This window comes from Neoarius graeffei, chromosome 15 (assembly GCF_027579695.1).
Source record: "Neoarius graeffei isolate fNeoGra1 chromosome 15, fNeoGra1.pri, whole genome shotgun sequence".
Taxonomy (NCBI): domain Eukaryota; kingdom Metazoa; phylum Chordata; class Actinopteri; order Siluriformes; family Ariidae; genus Neoarius; species Neoarius graeffei.
The window spans coordinates 67155544-67172479 of record NC_083583.1 but is presented as its reverse complement, the minus strand read 5'-3'; the positions used below and the strand labels follow the sequence as shown (position 1 = coordinate 67172479).

At 45.5% G+C, this 16936-nt stretch overlaps 1 protein-coding gene across 2 annotated transcripts in view; it reads right to left on the bottom strand.

Moving 5' to 3' along the window:
• dennd1b (DENN/MADD domain containing 1B) overlaps positions 1-16936 on the bottom strand; it is a 216774-nt gene that overhangs the window by 158195 nt on the left and 41643 nt on the right. Inside the window, exon 1 of one of the 2 annotated variants that reach the window (XM_060941792.1) lies at positions 560-1269. The exons of the other annotated variant lie outside the window; for it this stretch is intronic. The gene's annotated coding sequence lies outside the window, so the exon portion shown is untranslated. Of the gene's footprint in view, positions 1-559; positions 1270-16936 lie in introns of those variants that run through there. 2 annotated transcript variants of the gene reach the window in all.

The following is a 16936-nucleotide window of genomic DNA, read 5'->3' as shown; positions in this document are numbered from 1 at the left end:
CAAAAAAAGAAATAAAAATAAAATAGTCATAAAATTCATAAAATGATTCCCTTACAGGGGATTTTTTTTAAAATAAAAAGTAATAAAATATATAAAATGATTCCTTCACACACCGAAAGAAAAAAAGAATTTTTAATGTATAAAAATGAAAGAAAAGACAGAAAAAAGGAACACATATTTAAAAGGTTTCTTTAATCAATTAAAAAATAAAAAATAGTAACTAGAAAATCACTTGGTCGAGTGCATACCTTTGCCAAGCCAAGATCTGAATTTGCATCAAAATCTAATCAATTGTTCTTTGGTCCATGGCCCACCTTTCCTCCAAATTTCATCAAAATCTGTTCACTACTTTGAGTTAAATTGGGAACAGACAACCAACCAACCAACCAAACAAACAAACAGAGGCAAAAAAAAATAACCTCCATCAACACAGTTGATGGAGGTAATAAAATCCATCAAAATGATTCCTTCACTCACTAATCATCATGTCTAATAATGAAAGGCACTCCTGTTTAGAAAGACATTATATACCAGAAGAAACAAAGAAAGAAAGAAATACCCTTGTTTTTCATTTCTAAGTCTTCCTCTGCAAAGTGCTGTGCTGTCCAGACAAACCAGGTGACATGCTGAGGCAGGATCCTCACCAGAAAACACCTACACTTTCAAAATGAAGAATCGCCTGTATGAAGATCATGCAGAAGTTCATGCAAATTATCAGGAAGTTCTTGCGGTTCTCTGAAGGAAATGGTGCCTCTTTACACACGGCCCACCCAGTGGTTTTGGTTTTGATCATCTGACTAAATGAATAAAGGTAGGAGACATGTGGTACAATGCAAAAATTAAGGCCAACCACGATGAAAGAAGCAGCACAGTCTCAGACAGAGTATTGCTCATTTTATTACAAGGCTTTTAGAGATATACGACAACTCAAATCACCATCACAAGAGGCGTGAGACATGGTTGTGGTCAGGGAAGAGGAAAAAAAATAAGGAACTGCGTACAAGAAAAGCACATGATCCCATGTGTAACCTTGATGGATCAGTGATGATTTGGGGCTGTTTTGAAGCTCATGGTCCAGGGGCTCTTGTGAAGATTGAAGCCAAGTCTTAAGATTTTCAGCCTGTTGCCTTTTCTGTCAGGATACAACTTTAACAACCCAAAGTATGAATACACTATGACCAAAATGATGTGGACACCAGGCGGCATGGTGGTGTAGTGGTTAGCGCTGTCGCCTCACAACAAGAAGGTCTGGGTTTGAGCCCCGTGGCCGGCGAGGGCCTTTCTGTGCGGAGTTTGCATATTCTCCCCGTGTCCGCTTGGGTTTCCTCCAGGTGCTCCGGTTTCCCCCACAGTCCAAAGACATGCAGGTTAGGTTAACTGGTGATTCTAAATTGGCCGCAGGTGTGAATGTGAATGGTTGTCTGTAAATGTGTCAGCCCTGTGATGACCTGGCGACTTGTACCCCGCTTTTCGCCCGTAGTCAGCTGGGATAGGCTCCAGCTTGCCTGCAACTCTGTAGAACAGGATAAAGCTGCTAAAGATAATGAGATGTGGACAACTAAGCATCACACCCACATGTAGGGCAAAGGAGGGCATTAGGCCTGCCACATAAAAAGAATTATATGGTATAAAGAATGTAACTTGACTAACAGTGTAATAGAACAAACAAACATAACTACAAATTAACTGGAATCAAATCCAATGCAATTGGAAGTGTAATAGCTTTCTAACAACCCCCCCCCCCCCCTTTTTTTAAACAAACAGTAAAGCCTATTCCCTACAGGTGTGGGGCAATAAGGCATACATGTAAGGCCCCAACCTTCAATTTCTATTTAATTTTACAGGGTACAGTTATCACACATTCCAATTGGCTCCTGAGTAATCTCCAATAATGCTGGTGATAAATTCCATACATTTTCAATATAGTGGGGTTTAATACCCCACAGGGCCTAACCCCCCCCCCCCCCCCAATTTAGAAAAAACATGAAGCCTTTATTTATCACTCGCGCACTCAAGCACAGTGAAATGTTTCCTCTCCATTTAACCCATCTGAAGTAATGAACACACAAGTGAGCAATGGGCACACGCACACATACCCAGAGCAGTGGGCAGCTATGCTACAGCACCCAGGAAGCAGTTGGGGGTTAGGTGCCTTGCTCAAGGGCACTTCAGCCTAATCTTCAGGCAACATGGTTGCCCTATGTTAACCTCACCGCATGTCTTTGGACTGTAGGGGAAAACGGAGCACCTGGAGGAAACCTACACAGACACAGGGAGAACATGCAAACTCCACACAGAAGCCTTTCTCCCCATCAGCCACTGGGCTCGAACCCAGAACCTTCTTGCTGCGAGGCGACAGTGCTAACCACTACCCCACCACCATTTGCCCTAAGCCTTCCCTAATCTGGCCACAAAGTTAAAAGCACATAACCGTTATGCTGTACTGAACTAAGAGGCCCTACCCTGTTCCAGCATGACAATGTGTCCAAAGCGAGCTCCGTGAAGATGCAAAAGATGACGTAGAAGAATTTCAGTGTCCTGTCCAGAGCCCTGACCTCAACCTAACTGAATACTTTTGGGATGAACTGGAATGCCAACCTGACATCAGAGTCTAATCTCTCAAATACTCTAACAGCTGAATGTACACAAATCCCTACAGCCACGCTCCAAAATCTAGCGGAAAGACTTCGCAGGAGTGGAGGTTATTATAAGAGCACATGAAGTCAGAATTAGTGACATGAAAAGCACTGAGTCAGGGAAGTGAAGACGTCCTGTTGTTAGATGATATGCGGAACCATGAAATGATGCTACAAGCAGTGAAACAGGAGGGAAATGCCCGAGCAGCCAAACCAACATTACTCAGCACAAAACAGTCTGGAACTGCGGATGGAATAGATTTCGCACTTTTGAGTGCACTAAAACCCCATGCACTTCTTACAGCCATCTCGTTTCCTCTTGGTTCACATGCACTTCCGGTATGTGGTGTCTACAGAACTATAAGTTCTTGGATGGAATGTTTCTTCAAAATGGACTTTGTAGAGGAGCAGCGCGAGCTCTAAAGCTCGGCGGATATCCGGTTCTAATAATAATAATGATGTCAGCTCGTGTTTGTACAAATCACTCGGCTTTTAAGGATGAAATCACACTGATCTCACAGAACACGAATGAAGCACGAGGAAAAAGTGAGTCCAGTGTGAAAGAGAGGAGTGCTGGAAGTCCTGAGTCTCAGCTACCGGAGAAAGACAGTCTTTCTGAGCAGGACAGACGAATTCATCACCTTCACCAGGACGCATGCGCGGTGAGTGAATCCTCAATCAGCCCCTGGCTGAGGTGTAAACACTCAGGAGTGTTATTTTGGATCAACTCGAGCTTACGTTTGGATGCGTTGCGTCATCAACATGCGCCCAATGTGGACGAATGGCCAGTTTGTGAAACACGTCGACAATTCATCAACTCACCATCCGCTTTATTAGGAACACCTGCTAATTTGCGCAGTATTTGTTTAACAGGCTTACATTGTTTTGGTTAATTTCAGTTACACCCTTTAAACTTATCTACGCTCTATTGTAGGGGAGAGCGGGGAGAGTTGCGACAGGGGAGACCTGGGATAGTGTGCATTCCCATAAATTAATTTCAACCAATCAGGTTTGAGATCATATCAGAAGTTAGATGTGGCCCCAAAGAGTAACTGAGTTCCTATGGAGGCACAAAGCTGGACACTGCAGTAACGCATGTGCAGTTAAATATTTTTATCATGAAAATTTATTTTTTATACCGTTTTGATTGGGCTGAGCAAACTGTAAATATCTGCTTACAAATAATAGTTTGGTCATGCGCAGTTACTTCACACTTTTGTCAACATGGCTCACTTCCTTAAAATGACAATTAGTTTCTGATTTATTTATTGTTTGACTCGTCGTGCGAACTTTATAATCAATATTTTGGAAAAAAGATAATTTGAATGAGAAACAATTATTGAACTCGGTTTTCAAAAAAATCATGATTTGATAGTGATGAGCAAGCAATTATTTGCCAATGGCGAAGGCAAATTTTTCGATGTGTGCTTTACCTGAAGCGCACGTTGATTTGGATCGGCATGATTTTTTGCGTTGTGCTGCTGCTACATAATTGGCTGATTAGATAATTGTAAGAATGTACAGGTGTTCCTAATAAAGTGGACAAGTATTCATCCCCCTTGGTGTTTGTCCTGTTTTGTCACATTACAAGCTGGAATTAAAATGGATTTTGGGGGGCTTAGCAGCATTTAATTGACACAACATGCCGACAACTTTAAAGGTGCAAAAAAATTATTATAAAACAAACAAAAATTAAGATGAAAAACAAAAATCTGGATCATGCATAGGTATTCAGATTTTGTGAAAATCAGTCATTTTAATTTTATTAGACTATGAAAAAATAGTGAGCCAACACAATTAAGATGAATAAAGCTAATCATTCAATTATAATAAAAGAAAATGGTGGTGTATAAACGGAAGACGGGCCAACCTATCTGCACATAGCCATAAACTGTAAACAATGCCTCAACTGGTAAGATTTAGCACTTGCTTATTATTATTATTATTATTATTATTATTACATATGATTGATTATTATAAATACGGGCCACTTTTTCCATGTAATAAAAAGTGTTCTATTCCCTTCTATTATTGTTTGACTCGTCGTACCACGGTGAGTCAAACAATAATAGAATGCACCAACTCAACCAACCTGAGGGGTTGGTTGAGTTGCCGCATGCGCATTCTGTGCTACGCACTTCCTGGTTTCCGAGTTGTTTGCGACGAGTCTTTTTGCTGCGAGTCTTGGCGTTAATCACAAATCTTTTTTTATTTTTTCTACAAATAATTTTCCAGTATCCTCTTAATTTTTTATTGTACTTTCGCTTTCCTTTTTCAATTTTTTTCCCATTTTTTTGGAAGAACGCCAAGACCGGAAGCTTTCTTTTTTCTCCTTCTGCGTAAAGACCACAAGCGGAAGCCATCCTCATCGGATCTGCTTTAATATCAACAGATCTTCGATTAAGGTACCTGAATCTTTTCATCATGGCACACCTTCAGCCTGTTCAGTGTGCTGAGTGCAGGATGTTTAGTCATTCTTCCTCCGTCGCTAGTGATAGCTTTATTTGTGATAAGTGCAGATTAGTTAGCTCTCTGATGGAGAAGATTTGCAGTTTTAGAAGCACATATGCAGGCTTTAGAGAAGGCCAGTGAGAATGAGAACAGTGTAGTTTCTGTAGAGGAAAGTCTGGATGCCCTAGGTGGAGTTAGTAATCCCCCAACTCCGGCATTAGAGCCCTTACAAGCAGGGTGAATGGGTGACGACTCGGCAGCATAAGCATAGAGCCAAAGCTACCGCTGAGGCTCGCCCACGGGAGCACCACTCCTCTCCGCTTCACGTGTCGAACAGGTTTGCTCTCCTTAGTGATGCACCCGCTAAGAAACCTGAAAGAGCTCTGGTTATAGGGGACTCTATCATATGGCACGTGAAATTAGCTCAGCCTTTAGAGGCACCAGCAGCGTTAGTCAGGTGTATACCGGGAGCCAGGGCACCGGATGTAGCAGGTAATCTTAGGGTCCTAGGCAAGCACAGGTTCTCAAAGACAGTTATCCATGCAGGAGCTAATGATATACGCCTTCGTCAGTCTTAGGTTACTAAGAGTAACTTTGTAGGGGTGTTTAAATTAGCGAAGGTGATGTCCGATGCTGTAGTATGCTCTGGCCCCATCCCAATGCGGCGTGGCGATGTAGCTTACGGCAGGTTATGGTTGCTGAACTGCTGGTTGTCCAGGTGGTGCTCTGAAAACAGTGTGGGCTTTATAGATAATTGGGCTAATTTTGAGGGCACTGCTGGCCTGTTAGGGTGGAACAGTATCCATCCCACTCGGGAAGGTGCTGCTGTCATTTCTTGCAGCATAGGTCATCGTCTCAGAACAGGCCTAGTTAATTTCTGACAATCCAGAGCCAAGGCCAGGGAGCAGATGAACAGGCTAAACTGACTGTCTGCTAGCTGCACAGACTCGTCACTCAGGGTCCACTACATCGAGACTGTGTCTGTTCCTTGAGCTCAACAAAAAAGTAGAAATATTCAGTTTGTTCTAGTAACCTAATCAATATAAAATTAGATAATACTGACTGTACAGCTGCTGCCAGCACCTTTGATCTAAAGGTGGGGCTATTAAATATTAGATCTCTTATATCTAAAGCACTAATGGTTAATGAACTTATTACTGATCAGGAGTTTAATGTACTTTGTTTAACTGAATCATGGATTAAGCCAAATGAATAGATGGCATTAAATGAAGCTAGTCCTCCTGGATACAGTTGACTGGCAGAGGAGGAGGCGTCGCGGTTATTTATAATGATTATCTAGGTGTAACACACAAACCTGGTTATAAATTTAATACATTTGAAGTTCTTCATACTAATATAATGTATGTAGCCTGAAAAAATAAGTCTACCCAGTTAATTCCGTTACTTATTATTTGCAGGCCCCCGGGGCCATATTCTGAGTTTCTTTCTGAATTTGCAGATTTTATCTCAGACCTGGTTATTTCCTTAGACAAAGCTTTAGTTGTCGGAGATTTTAATATTCACTTCGATAACCCAGAAGACCCTTTGAAAACAGCATTTGTGTCCATTTTAGATTCAGTAGGGGTTAATCAGAATGTCATAGGACCAATCCATAATCCAATAATCACACCCTCAATCTAATACTCACATTCGGGTTAAACGTAGAAAATATAGTCATACTTCCACAGTCTGAAGTTATCTCCGTGGCTAGAGGTCAGTACTGTTCGTGAAAGCCAGAGAGAAGCCACGAGCACAGTCACAGCCAACACTAGCAACCAGCCTGCTCTCATCAGCATCAGACTAGGAACTGCGGGTTGACCTCTTCCATGGCAGGCAGGCAGCTCAAGTTCCCAGAGTATGTGACAACAACCTCCTCGAAACCAGACGTGGTGTTGACATCTGCCTCTTCGAAGCAAGTCCTCCTATTGGAATTAACAGTCCCTTGGGAGGACCGCATGGAAGAGGCCAATAAGCGCAAGCAGCTCAAATACCACGAGCTGGTAGAGGAATGCCAGAGGAGAAGCTGGAAAGCCCGCTGTGAGCCAATAGAGGTGGGATGTCAAGGCTTTGCAGCCCACTCCCTATGCAAGACCTATACCCTCCTTGGCATCACAGGTCCACCATAGAGGCTGCAGAGAGAGCCTCTAGGTGGATTTGGATTAAAAGGTCCGAAACGTGGGCTAACGCTGCTGGGACACAAGTCGGGGTCTGATCAGCCCCAGCTGGGTCGCCTGAGTGAGGGTGTCTGATGTTGAAAGACCCGAAACACCCAGTGACCTCAGGAACATCAGTGAAGATGTGTCCCAGCGCATCGCATGATGTATCTATACACTTTTAACTGGCTTGACCAGTGACTCCCAGGAAGAGACTGGGTGACAACCAAGAAAGACTGGTGACAACTGGAAAGACAGTGACAGCTCAGAAAGACAGCGTCCAGGGTAGGAAGGGTTAGCAGCCCGACCTGCATCTCCCTTGAGGGAGAACCCAAGCAAGCTACAGATCAACCCACAGAAAAACACCCCCAGGGGAGCCCAAGAGGGGGGGGAGAATGAGCATCCCAACAGGATGGACCTAACGATGATGACCTTGGAGAATGGAATCTCGACAATGACAAGCTTATGCATCTGCGGTAAAATCTGCAAGAACGATCGAGGTCTAAAAATCCACCAGGGCTGGAAGAAATGCTTGGTGCAGAATGCAGCACAACGCACAGGACCAATGCCTGGTGAGACGCAGGAGGAGCCCGGCCCGGAGACAACCCACAGAGCCCAGAACCTCCAGGTGCGCAGCACTCCAGCTCCTAGCAGAGTAGCCCAGAACCATCGGATCAAGTGGCCTCAAGCAAAGAAGCACAAGCTGTGGCAACAGTTTGATGAGGATACATCCAGTATCATCAACTCTACGGCAAAGGGAGGCATAGAAGGCCGACTAAGTACCTGACCACCATTATTACAAACTTTGGGGCGGAAAGGTTTGGAGTTGAGGAGTTCAAGTCCAGCAAGCCCACTTACACCAACAACTGCAGGGCAGAGAAGATCCACCAGCTACGGAAAGAGCTGCATATGCTGGCAAAGCAATTCAAAGCTGCAGCTGAGGAGGACAAGCGACCCCTTGTGGAGCTCTGGCACACCTGCCAGAAGAAACTCATGACCCTGCGTGGAGCTGAATGACATAGGAGAAGGAGGAGAGAAAGAGCCAGGAAGTGAAGTTCCTTTCTAGCTAACCCTTTTGGCTTCACAAAGCGGTTATTAGGGCAGAAATGAAGTGGGCGTCTTGAGTGCTCCCAGGAGGAAGTGGACAACTTCCTGTACAACACCCTCAGCAACCCAAACCGAGAGCAAGAGCTTGGACCACTGAGAGCCCTCCTGGACATGCCAGCCCCTACAACAGAGTTTAACACCTCAGAACCCACTTGGAAGGAAGTCCAGGAGGTGGTAACAGCAGCCAGAGCCAGCTCTACTCCAGGCCCAAGTTGAGTACCCTATAAGGTGTATAAGTGCTGCCCAAACCTCCTCAGAATCCTCTGGAAGATGTTGTGAGTGATTTGGCGGAGGGGGACCATCGCAGACCAGTGGAGACAGGCGGAGGGTGTCTGGATACCTAAGGAGGAGAACTGAACCAGGCTGGAGCAGTTCTGATCCATCTCACTCCTCAGGGTAGAGGGAAAGGTCTTCTTCAGCATCCTCGCCAGAAGGATGACAGACTTCCTCCTAAAGAACAAGCACATCAACCCACAGTACAGAAAGGTGGCAATCCTGGAGTTCCTGGCTGCCTGGAACACACTGGAGTGGTCACTCAGCTGATCAGGGAAGCACGTGAGGGGAATGGAGACTTGGCAGTGCTTTGGCTGGACCTAGCCAATGCATATGGGTCAATCCCCCACAAGTTGGTAGAAACTACACTGGACCGACACCACATACCTGACAAGATCAAGGACCTCATCCTGTATTACTATGGGAACTTCAGGCTGAGAGTGACTTCAGGGAGCATAACATCAAATTGGCATCGGCTTGAGAAAGGAATCATTACTGGCTGCACAATCTGTTATCCTGTTCGCCCTTGCCATGAGTATGTTGGTGAAGGCAGCTGAGACGGAGTGTAGAGGCACCCTGTCCAAGTCTGGAATCCGACAGCCCCCCATCTGAGCCCTTATGGATGACCTGACGGTGACCACGACATCAGTGCCTGGATGCCAGTGGATCCTTCAGGGCCTGGGAAAGCTCATCCACTGGGCTAGCTTTAAATCCGCAAAATCCAGATCCATGGTCGTGAAGAGAGGGAAAATGGTGGACAAGTTTCACTTCTTTGTGGACAGTGTAGTAATACCATCTATCACTGAAAAACCAGTCGCAAGCCTGGGCAAGGTTTTCAACAGCAGTCTCAGAGACACGGCAGCAGTCCAAACTACCATCAAGAAGCTTGAAGAATGGTTGTCTGCAGTGGACAAGTCTAGCCTTCCCGGAAGGTTCAAGGCGTGGTTATATCAACATGGCATTCTGCCCCACATCCTCTGGCCGCTGTTGGTGTATGAGATGACCATGACCACTCTGGAGACCCTGGAGAGAAAGATCAGCTCCTACCTCCAAAGATGGCTGGGCCTGCCACATAGTCTCACTAGCACAGCACTGTATGGGAAGAGCAATAAACTTCAGCTTCCTTTCAGCAGCCTGGAGGAGGAATTCAGAGTCTTCCGCACAAGAGAAGCTCTAGCCTATCGAGAATCCAGTGACTCCAGAGTTGCAGCAGCAGGCATTGTGGTAAGGACAGACAGGAAGTTCAGAGTTCAAGAGGGGCTGGAGCTGGCGGAGTCCCGACTAAGACACAGGGCTCTATTGGGCTCAGTGGCTGTCGGACGAGCAGGGCTAGGGGTCATCGCTCAGCCCCGCTGTGACCTAGCCCAGGGAAAGGTCAGACGCCATCTTGTCCTGGAGGAGGTGCGGGCAGGGGTTGAGGAGGTGAGGGCCAGCAGGATGGCGAGCATGAGGCAGCAGGGAGCATCAACAAGGTGGGAAGGAGCGCTGGAGAGGAAGCTGACCTGGAATGACATCTGGAAGACAGAGCCACAGCGCATCAAGTTCATGGTCCAGGCTGTGTACGACATGCTACCCAGCCCAGCCAACCTGCACACCTGGGGAAAGAGTGACCTTCCAACATGTCCTCTCTGCCCAGGAAGGGGTACACTGGAACACATCCTCAGCAGTTGCCCAGCAGCCCTCGGAGGAGGCCGCTACCGCTGGCATCATGACCAGGTGCTGAAGACAGTGGCCAAGACCATCTCTACTGCAGTGGCCAACAACAAATACATCCGTGGCCAGAGGTCAGTACTGTTTGTGAAAGCCGGAGAGAAGCCATGAGCACAGTCACAGCCAACACCAACAACCAGCCTGCTCTCATCGGCATCAGACTGGGAACTGCAGGTTGACTTGGGCAGGTAGCTCAAGTTCCCAGAGTATGTGACAGAAACCTCTTTGAGACCAGACATGGTGTTGACATCTGCCTCTTCGAAGCAAGTCCTCCTATTGGAATTAACAGTCCCTTGGGAGGACCGCATGGAAAAGGCCAATGAGCGCAAGCGGCTCAAATACCGTGAGCTGGTAGAGGAATGCTGGAGGAGAGGCTGGAAAGCCCGCTGTGAGCCAATAGAGGTGGGATGTCGAGGCTTTGCAGCCCACTCCCTATGCAAGACCTATACCCTCCTTGGCATCACAGGAGTTAGGAAGAGGAGATCCATCAAGTCCACCATAGAGGCTGCAGAGAGAGCCTCTAGGTGGATTTGGATTAAAAGGTCCGAAACGTGGGCTAATGCTGCTGGGCTAACAAGTCGGGGTCTGATCAGCCCCAGCTGGGTCGCTTGAGTGAGGGTGTCTGATGTTGAAAGACCCGAAACACCCAGTGACCTCAGGAACATCACTGAAGATGTGTCCCAGCACATCGCAAGATGTATCTATACACTCTCAGATCATCATCTCATCTCATTCAAAATATGTCTGAGTAATAATATATGCACCTCACCACACTACTGTATAAAAACGTACATTCACGTCAACTACTGCACAGAGCTTCATAAACGATCTCCCAGAGTTATCAACTTTGATTGGGTCACTGTCAGCCCCTGCAGAACTTGATCAGGCAACTGAATGCTTAGAGTCAACGTTCCACCATACTTTAGATAATGTAGCTCCTCTTAAAAGGAAAATGATCAGAGAGAAAAAATTAGCACCCTGGTATAATGATGACACTCGCACTTTAAAACAGACCACTCGAAAATTGGAACGTAAATGGCGTCAAACAAAATTGGTAGCGTTCAAATTAGCGTGGAAGGAGAGCTTCCTGAAGTATAGAAAAGCTCTTAGTGCTGCTACAGTAGATCAACATATTTCTCCTCCCTAATAGAAGATAACAAAAATAATCCTAGATTCCTATTTAATACTGTAACAAAATTAACCAGGAATAAGTCCACTATAGACACATGCACTCCTGCAGTATGTAGTAGCAACGATTTCATGAATTTTTTTTAATGACAAAATTGAATATCCAACAAATTCAAACTACTAATTTAAGGTCAGACAATGTAAGTGACCCTGTAGTTAACAATATAACTGTATCAGATCAGCAATTAGAATGTTTTACGCCCCTTAAAGAAACTGAATTACTTTCATTAATCTCGGCACCAAAATCCTCAACTTGTGTACTAGATCCCTTACCTACACGTCTATTCAAACAGATAATACCGGAAGTAATTGAACCGCTTCTAAAATGAATAAATTCTTCTCTTAGTACTGGCTATGTACCCAAATCCTTTAAACTAGCAGTTATCAAACCCCTGATTAAAAAACCTGACCTTGATCCCTGTCAGCTGTCCAATTATCGGCCAATATCAAACCTCCCCCTTTATCTCCAAGATCCTTGAAAAAGCTGTGGCACAGCAGTTATGCTCATATTTACATAGGAATAACATCCATGAAATGTATCAGTCAGGATTTAGACCTTATCATAGCACAGAGACAGCTCTGGTTAAAGTAGTAAACGACCTACTGTTGGTGTCTGATCAGGGCTGTGTCTCGCTGCTTGTGTTGCTTGACCTTAGTGCAGCATTTGATACCATTGACCATTCCATTCTTCTGGATAGACTAGAAAATGTTGTGGGGGTTCAGGTCTTATTTAACTGATCGCTATCCGTATGTTGATGTAAATGGTGATTTTTCTAGACATACTGAGGTAAAGTTTGGTGTTCCACAAGGTTCTTTATATATATATTACCTCTGGGTGATATTGTTCATAAACAGTGTATTAGTTTCCACTGTTATGTTGTTGACACACAGTTGTATGTTTCTGCAAAACCAGATGAGAGACACCAGCTTGATAGAATTGAAGAATGTGTAAAGGACATTAGATGCTGGATGCTTATTAATTTCCTTCTGCTTAACTCTGACAAGACTGAAGTACTTGTACTAGGACCACATGCAGCTAGAAGTAAGTTTTCTGATTACATAGTAACACTGGATGGCCTTTCTGTTTCTTCACGTGCAGCAGTAAAAGACCTCGGAGTGATTATTGACCCCAGTCTTTCATTCTAAACTCGCATTGATAACATTACCCGCGTGGCTTTCTTTCATCTCAGAAATATTGCTAAGATAAGAAATTTAATGTCACTACATGATGCGGAAAAACTAGTTCATGCTTTTGTTACCTCCAGGTTGGATTATTGTAATGCCTTACTGTCTGGATGTTCCAATAAGTGCATAAACAAGCTCCAATTAGTTCAAAATGCAGCAGCAAGGGTCCTTACTAGAACTAGAAAATATGACCACATCACCCCTGTCTTATCCACACTGCATTTGCTCTCAATCAAATTTCGTATTGACTATAAACTACTACTGTTGACCTTTAAAGCACTAAATGGTCTCGCACCACAGTACCTGAGTGAACTTCTGCTCCTCTATGACCCACCACGCCTACTTAGATCAAAAGGTGCAGGCTATCTGCTGGTACCTCGTATAGTGAAGGCTACATCAGGGGGCAGAGCCTTTTCTTACAAAGCCGCACAGTTATGGAACAGCCTTCCAAGTAGTGTTCGGGAATCACACAGTCTCAGTGTTTAAGTCTAGGCTGAAAACATATCTGTTTTGTCAAGCCTTTTGTTAATGGTGTTTATGAAGTAAAAGTGTAGATCTGGAGGGTCCCCAGACAGAGTGTTTTGCTAAACTGCGATGTATGGATGCTGTCAGTCCCCCACTTGCTTGTTCACTTGAGTTTGTTGACGGTGTAGTGGCTGGCTGCTTTATGTCCCGGGGCTCCCTCATGCCTGTGTTACCTTCTGGCTCTCCCCTTTTAGTTATGTTGTCATAATTAGTTTTGTTGGAGTCCCTGTTTGTACTCGGCACAAAATGTATACTGTTCCTACTTATTCAGGTGACATTGGGCATACCTAACAACCTGTGTTTTCTCCCACCCAAATCTGTCCCTCTGAGTTACATGTCAATCCTGGGATCGAGGTGCTGACCTCTTCTGCTCCTCGGACCTGCCTGATCCAGCCTGATGCCCTTTCCTGATGCTCAGGAAAGAGAGAAGATCCAGTGCTCAGTTTAAGCGCTAAATAAATAAACTGAAACTAAAGACGCATGGAACACCCGAAAGGCTACCAAAACTGCATTATATGTTCTTCATGCATATTTACAAAATAAAAACAGACCAACAGACATAAAAAAAAAAACTGGAAAAGAGACAGGTCGGAGATGTAAAACTTTTACGCTAGCAAGTGACTGACAGTACACAAATGTGGCCGCGAAGTTCACATCATGAAAAGCGGAAGATATATTTTGAAAGAGAAAGACACGCTGAACTCCCGAAAGGCTACCAAAACTTCCCTGGATATTCTTCACGCATATTTACAACCCCGATTCCAAAAAAGTTGGGACAATGTACAAATTGTAAATAAAAACGGAATGCAATAATTTACAAATCTCAAAAACTGATATTGTATTCACAATAGAACATAGACAACATATCAAATGTCGAAAGCGAGACATTTTGAAATTTCATGCCAAATATTGGCTCATTTGAAATTTCATGACAGCAACACATCTCAAAAAAGTTGAGACAGGGGCAATAAGAGGCTGGAAAAGTTAAAGGTACAAAAAAGGAACAGCGGAGGACCAAATTGCAACTCATTAGGTCAATTGGCAATAGGTCATTAAGATGACTGGGTATAAAAAGAGCATCTTGGAGTGGCAGCGGCTCTCAGAAGTAAAGATGGGAAGAGGATCACCAGTCCCCCTAATTCTGCGCTGACAAATAGTGGAGCAATATCAGAAAGGAGTTCGACAATGTAAAATTGCAAAGAGTTTGAACATATCATCATCTACAGTGCATAATATCATCAAAAGATTCAGAGAATCTAGAAGAATCTCTGTGCATAAGGGTCAAGGCCAGAAAACCATACTGGGTGCCCGTGATCTTCGGGCCCTTAGATGGCACTGCATCACATACAGGCATGCTTCTGTATTGGAAATCACAAAATGGGCTCAGGAATATTTCCAGAGAACATTATCTGTGAACACAATTCAAGTCAAGTCAACTTTATTGTCAAATATGCTATACATGCTCGACATACAGCACAGATGAAATTTCAGTCCTCTCTGACCCACGATGCAAACAGGCAATGCAATAAATAAAAATAGAATAATTGAAAAAAAAAAAAAAACAATATAAACAGTATAATCACTCTAGATAAGAACTAGACATAGACTAAACACCCATATATATTCACACATACACGTAAATTGGTGCAAATAAACAAACAGTCAAGGGCACCTGAGGTATAGCAGGTAAACATGAAATAAGCAGTACAAACAAACTAGCAGCTGTTAAGGTGAGGTAGTGCGGAATAGTGCAAATGAGCGAGGTAAAGTGAGATGTGCGGTCCCTGAGTTCAGTGTGTTAATGAACGTTGAGATGTATGCATGTATGTGTGTGTGTTTGGGGGGGGGGAGGGGGGATTGTGAGGATGACATGTCAGATGCTGAAGGAGGTGTGCGAGCAGAATCTGTGGCAGGGGGCAGAAGGGGGAGGAGTGGCAGAATAGGGAGGGAGTTGAGCCTCCTGACCACCTGGTGAAAGAAACGGTTCTTGAGCCTGCTGGTTTTGGCCCGGAGACTCCGCAGTCTCCTCCTCGACGGCAGCAGACTGAAGAGGTTGTGAGATGGGTGGGTGGGGTCACCTGCAATTCTGATGGCTTTGCGGGTGTGGCGGGAGTTATAAATATCCATGAGTGAAGGGAGAGAGACACCAATGATCCTCTCAGCTGCTCTCACGATGTGCTGCAGAGTCTTGCAGCAGGACACGGTGCAGGCGCCGTACCACACGGTGATGCAGCTGGTCAGGATGTTCTCGATGGTGCCTCTGTAGAAAGTGTGCATGATGGGGGCTGTGGCTCTTGCTCTCCTCAGTTTGCAGAGGAAGTACAGACGCTGTTGGGCTTTTTTGGCCAGTGATGCAGTGTTGTTGCTCGAGGACAGGTCTTCAGAGATGTGCACACCCAGAAACTTGGTGCTGCTCACCCTCTCCACTGCAGCACCGTCGATAGATAGTGGAGCATGCTGGGTGTGCTCTCTCCTGAAGTCCACAACAATCTCCTTTGTCTTCTCCACGTTCAGACGGAGATTGTTGTCCTTGCACCACATGGCCAAGCGGCTCACCTCACTCCTGTAGATTGTCTCATCGCCATTGTTGATGAGACCCACCACAGTCGTGTCATCCACAAACTTAATGAAGAGATTAGAGTTAGATGTTGGTGTGCAGTCGTGGGTCAGCAGAGTGAAGAGGAGGGAGCTTAGCACACATCCTTGGGGGGCCCCCGTGTTCAATGTGATGGTGCTGGAGGAGTTGCTGCCGACCCTTACAGCCTGTGGTCTCCCCATCAGGAAGTCCAGCAGCCAGTTGCACAGGGAGGTGTTGAGTCCCAGCTGGTCCAGTTTATGAATGAGCTGCTGACGAATGATTGTGTTGAATGCTGAGCTAAAGTCTATGAACAGCATTCTGACATACGAGTCTTTTGTCTCCAGGTGGGTGAGGGCTGAGTGGAGGGCAGTGGAGATGGCTTCATCAGTCGAACAGTTGGACTGATATGCAAACTGGAAAGGGTCCAGGGCGGGGGGGAGGGCAGACTTGATATGCCGCATGACTAGTCGCTCGAAGCACTTCATGAGGATGGGAGTGAGTGCGACAGGGCAGTAGTCATTGAAGCAGGAGGGAGATGGCTTCTTCGGGACCGGGATGATGGTGGTGGTTTTGAGGCACGTGGGGACAACAGCCTGGCTCAACGAGATGTTGAAGATGTCTGTAAAGACATCTGTGAGCTCCTCGGCACAGTCTCTCAGGATACGACCAGGAATGTTATCAGGACCCAGGGCTTTTCGTGCATTTGTCATCCTGAGAGCTCTCCTCATGCTGTCTGGGGACAGCATCAACACCTGGTTGCCGGGAGGTGGTGGGGTCTTCTGTGCCGTGGTGCTGTTGTCTGCCTCAAAGCGAGCGAAGAAGTCGTTCAACTGATTCAGCAGAGACGTGGAGTTGTTGCAGGTCTGCAGCGAGGGCTTGTAGTCTGTGATGGTCTGAATCCCCCGCTACAGGTTCCTGGTGTCTCTGCTGTCGTTGAAATGGTCAGCAATGTACCTGGAATACTGTCTCTTGGCCACCCTGATGCCTCGTGACAGATTGGCCCTAGCTGTCCTCAGGCCCACCTCGTCCCCAGCTCTGAAGGCGGTGTTCCGAGCCCACAGGAGCCTGTGGACTTCCCCTGTCAGCCATGGCTTCTGATTGGCCCGAATGGAGATGGTTCTGGTGACCGT